Here is a 5000-nt window from a genome sequence, read left to right on the forward strand (position 1 = left end):
AACCCAAGCTAGCTAAAGCTAACTCAAGCTAACTCAAGCTAATTCAAGCTAACTCAAGCTAACTCAAGCTAACTCAAGCTAACTCAAGCTAGCTAAAGCTAACTCAAGCTAACTCAAGCTAACTCAAGCTAACCCGAGCTAACTCAAGCTAACTCAAGGTAGCTAAAGCTAGTTCAAGCTAACTCAAGCTAGCTAAAGCTAAGACAAGCTAACTCAAGCTAACTCAAGCTAACTCAAGCTAACTCAAGCTAACTCAAGCTAACTCAAGCTAGTTCAAGCTAACTCAAGCTAACTCAAGCTAACTCAAGCTAGCTAAAGCTAACTCAAGCTAACTCAAGCTAACTCAAGCTAACCCGAGCTAACTCAAGCTAACTCAAGGTAGCTAAAGCTAGTTCAAGCTAGCTCAAGCTAGCTAAAGCTAAGACAAGCTAACTCAAGCTAACTCAAGCTAACTCAAGCTAACTCAAGCTAGTTCAAGCTAACTCAAGCTAGCTAAAGCTAACTCAAGCTAACTCAAGCTAACTCAAGCTAGCTCAAGCTAACTCAAGCTAGTTCAAGCTAACTCAAGCTAGCTAAAGCTAACTCAAGCTAACTCAAGCTAACTCAAGCTAGCTCAAGCTAACTCAAGCTAACTCAAGCTAACTCAAGCTAACCCGAGCTAACTCAAGCTAACTCAAGGTAGCTAAAGCTAGTTCAAGCTAGCTCAAGCTAGCTAAAGCTAAGACAAGCTAACTCAAGCTAACTCAAGCTAACTCAAGCTAACTCAAGCTAGTTCAAGCTAACTCAAGCTAGCTAAAGCTAACTCAAGCTAACTCAAGCTAACTCAAGCTAGCTCAAGCTAACTCAAGCTAGTTCAAGCTAACTCAAGCTAGCTAAAGCTAACTCAAGCTAACTCAAGCTAACTCAAGCTAGCTCAAGCTAACTCAAGCTAGTTTCAAGCTAACTCAAGCTAGCTAAAGCTAACTCAAGCTAACTCAAGCTAACTCAAGCTAACTCAAGCTAGCTAAAGCTAACTCAAGCTAACTCAAGCTAACCCGAGCTAACTCAAGCTAGCTCAAGCTAACCCAAGCTAGCTAAAGCTAACTCAAGCTAACTCAAGCTAATTCAAGCTAACTCAAGCTAACTCAAGCTAACTCAAGCTAACTCAAGCTAGCTAAAGCTAACTCAAGCTAACTCAAGCTAACTCAAGCTAACCCGAGCTAACTCAAGCTAACTCAAGGTAGCTAAAGCTAGTTCAAGCTAACTCAAGCTAGCTAAAGCTAAGACAAGCTAACTCAAGCTAACTCAAGCTAACTCAAGCTAACTCAAGCTAACTCAAGCTAGTTCAAGCTAACTCAAGCTAACTCAAGCTAACTCAAGCTAGCTAAAGCTAACTCAAGCTAACTCAAGCTAACTCAAGCTAACCCGAGCTAACTCAAGCTAACTCAAGGTAGCTAAAGCTAGTTCAAGCTAGCTCAAGCTAGCTAAAGCTAAGACAAGCTAACTCAAGCTAACTCAAGCTAACTCAAGCTAGTTCAAGCTAACTCAAGCTAGCTAAAGCTAACTCAAGCTAACTCAAGCTAACTCAAGCTAGCTCAAGCTAACTCAAGCTAGTTCAAGCTAACTCAAGCTAGCTAAAGCTAACTCAAGCTAACTCAAGCTAACTCAAGCTAACTCAAGCTAGCTAAAGCTAACTCAAGCTAACTCAAGCTAACCCGAGCTAACTCAAGCTAGCTCAAGCTAACCCAAGCTAGCTAAAGCTAACTCAAGCTAACTCAAGCTAATTCAAGCTAACTCAAGCTAACTCAAGCTAACTCAAGCTAACTCAAGCTAGCTAAAGCTAACTCAAGCTAACTCAAGCTAACTCAAGCTAACCCGAGCTAACTCAAGCTAACTCAAGGTAGCTAAAGCTAGTTCAAGCTAAACTAAGCTAACTCAAGCTAACTCAAGCTAACTCAAGCTAACTCAAGCTAACTTCAAGCTAGTTCAAGCTAACTCAAGCTAACTCAAGCTAACTCAAGCTAGCTAAAGCTAACTCAAGCTAACTCAAGCTAACTCAAGCTAACCCGAGCTAACTCAAGCTAACTCAAGGTAGCTAAAGCTAGTTCAAGCTAACTCAAGCTAGCTAAAGCTAAGACAAGCTAACTCAAGCTAACTCAAGCTAACTCAAGCTAACTCAAGCTAACTAAAGCTAGTTCAAGCTAACTCAAGCTAGCTAAAGCTAACTCAAGCTAACTCAAGCTAACTCAAGCTAGCTCAAGCTAACTCAAGCTAGTTCAAGCTAACTCAAGCTAGCTAAAGCTAACTCAAGCTAACTCAAGCTAACTCAAGCTAACTCAAGCTAGCTAAAGCTAACTCAAGCTAACTCAAGCTAACCCGAGCTAACTCAAGCTAGCTCAAGCTAACCCAAGCTAGCTAAAGCTAACTCAAGCTAACTCAAGCTAATTCAAGCTAACTCAAGCTAACTCAAGCTAACTCAAGCTAACTCAAGCTAGCTAAAGCTAACTCAAGCTAACTCAAGCTAACTCAAGCTAACCCGAGCTAACTCAAGCTAACTCAAGGTAGCTAAAGCTAGTTCAAGCTAACTCAAGCTAGCTAAAGCTAAGACAAGCTAACTCAAGCTAACTCAAGCTAACTCAAGCTAACTCAAGCTAACTCAAGCTAACTCAAGCTAGTTCAAGCTAACTCAAGCTAACTCAAGCTAACTCAAGCTAGCTAAAGCTAACTCAAGCTAACTCAAGCTAACTCAAGCTAACCCGAGCTAACTCAAGCTAACTCAAGGTAGCTAAAGCTAGTTCAAGCTAACTCAAGCTAGCTAAAGCTAAGACAAGCTAACTCAAGCTAACTCAAGCTAACTCAAGCTAACTCAAGCTAACTAAAGCTAGTTCAAGCTAACTCAAGCTAGCTAAAGCTAACTCAAGCTAACTCAAGCTAACTCAAGCTAGCTCAAGCTAACTCAAGCTAGTTCAAGCTAACTCAAGCTAGCTAAAGCTAACTCAAGCTAACTCAAGCTAACTCAAGCTAACTCAAGCTAGCTAAAGCTAACTCAAGCTAACTCAAGGCTAACCCGAGCTAACTCAAGCTAGCTCAAGCTAACCCAAGCTAGCTAAAGCTAACTCAAGCTAACTCAAGCTAATTCAAGCTAACTCAAGCTAACTCAAGCTAACTCAAGCTAACTCAAGCTAGCTAAAGCTAACTCAAGCTAACTCAAGCTAACTCAAGCTAACCCGAGCTAACTCAAGCTAACTCAAGGTAGCTAAAGCTAGTTCAAGCTAACTCAAGCTAGCTAAGCTAAGACAAGCTAACTCAAGCTAACTCAAGCTAACTCAAGCTAACTCAAGCTAACTCAAGCTAGTTCAAGCTAACTTAATGAAGTTAACCCAAGCTAACTTGGGTTAATGAAGTCAAACTCAAGCTAACCCGAGCTAACTCAAGCTAACTCAAGCTAATTCAAGCTAACTCAAGCTAACTCAAGCTAATTCAAGCTAACTCAAGCTAATTCAAGCTAACTCAAGCTAGCTCAAGCTAACTCAAGCTAACCCAAGCTAACTTAAGCTAGCTTAAGCTAATTAAAGCTAATTAAAGCTAACTCAAGCTAACCCAAGCTAACTTAAGCTAGCTCTAGCTGGCTGCCACTGTTAGGCCATTTGGGAGCGCTTTTCTCGCACTCTGATTGGCTGCCACTGTTAGGCCATTTGGGAGCGCTTTTTCTCGCACTCTGATTGGCTGCCACTGTTAGGCCATTTGGGAGCGCTTTTCTCGCACTCTGATTGGCTGCCACTGTTAGGCCATTTGGGAGCGCTTTTCTCGCACTCTGATTGGCTGCCACTGTTAGGCCATTTGGGAGCGCTTTTCTCGCACTCTGATTGGCTGCCACTGTTAGGCCATTTGGGAGCGCTTTTCTCGCACTCTGATTGGCTGCCACTGTTAGGCCATTTGGGAGCGCTTTTCTCGCACTCTGATTGGCTGCCACTGTTAGGCCATTTGGGAGCGCTTTTCTCGCACTCTGATTGGCTGCCACTGTTAGGCCATTTGGGAGCGCTTTTCTCGCACTCTGATTGGCTGCCACTGTTAGGCCATTTGGGAGCGCTTTTCTCGCACTCTGATTGGCTGCCACTGTTAGGCCATTTGGGGAGCGCTTTTCTCGCACTCTGATTGGCTGCCACTGTTAGGCCATTTGGAGCGCTTTTTCTCGCACTCTGATGGCTGCCACTGTTAGGCCATTTGGGAGCGCTTTTCTCGCACTCTGATTGGCTGCCACTGTTAGGCCATTTGGGAGCGCTTTTCTCGCACTCTGATTGGCTGCCACTGTTAGGCCATTTGGGAGCGCTTTTCTCGCACTCTGATTGGCTGCCACTGTTAGGCCATTTGGGAGCGCTTTTCTCGCACTCTGATTGGCTGCCACTGTTAGGCCATTTGGGAGCGCTTTTCTCGCACTCTGATTGGCTGCCACTGTTAGGCCATTTGGGAGCGCTTTTCTCGCACTCTGATTGGCTGCCACTGTTAGGCCATTTGGGAGCGCTTTTCTCGCACTCTGATTGGCTGCCACTGTTAGGCCATTTGGGAGCGCTTTTCTCGCACTCTGATTGGCTGCCACTGTTAGGCCATTTGGGAGCGCTTTTCTCGCACTCTGATTGGCTGCCACTGTTAGGCCATTTGGGAGCGCTTTTCTCGCACTCTGATTGGCTGCCACTGTTAGGCCATTTGGGAGCGCTTTTCTCGCACTCTGATTGGCTGCCACTGTTAGGCCATTTGGGAGCGCTTTTCTCGCACTCTGATTGGCTGCCACTGTTAGGCCATTTGGGAGCGCTTTTCTCGCACTCTGATTGGCTGCCACTGTTAGGCCATTTGGGAGCGCTTTTCTCGCACTCTGATTGGCTGCCACTGTTAGGCCATTTGGGAGCGCTTTTCTCGCACTCTGATTGGCTGCCACTGTTAGGCCATTTGGGAGCGCTTTTCTCGCACTCTGATTGGCTGCCACTGTTAGGCCATTTGGGAGCGCTTTTCTCGCACTCTGATTG

The sequence above is a fragment of the Convolutriloba macropyga genome, unplaced genomic scaffold, assembly GCF_964194025.1.
Source record: "Convolutriloba macropyga unplaced genomic scaffold, txConMacr16.3 SCAFFOLD_4578, whole genome shotgun sequence".
In the NCBI taxonomy this organism is placed as follows: domain Eukaryota; kingdom Metazoa; phylum Xenacoelomorpha; order Acoela; family Convolutidae; genus Convolutriloba; species Convolutriloba macropyga.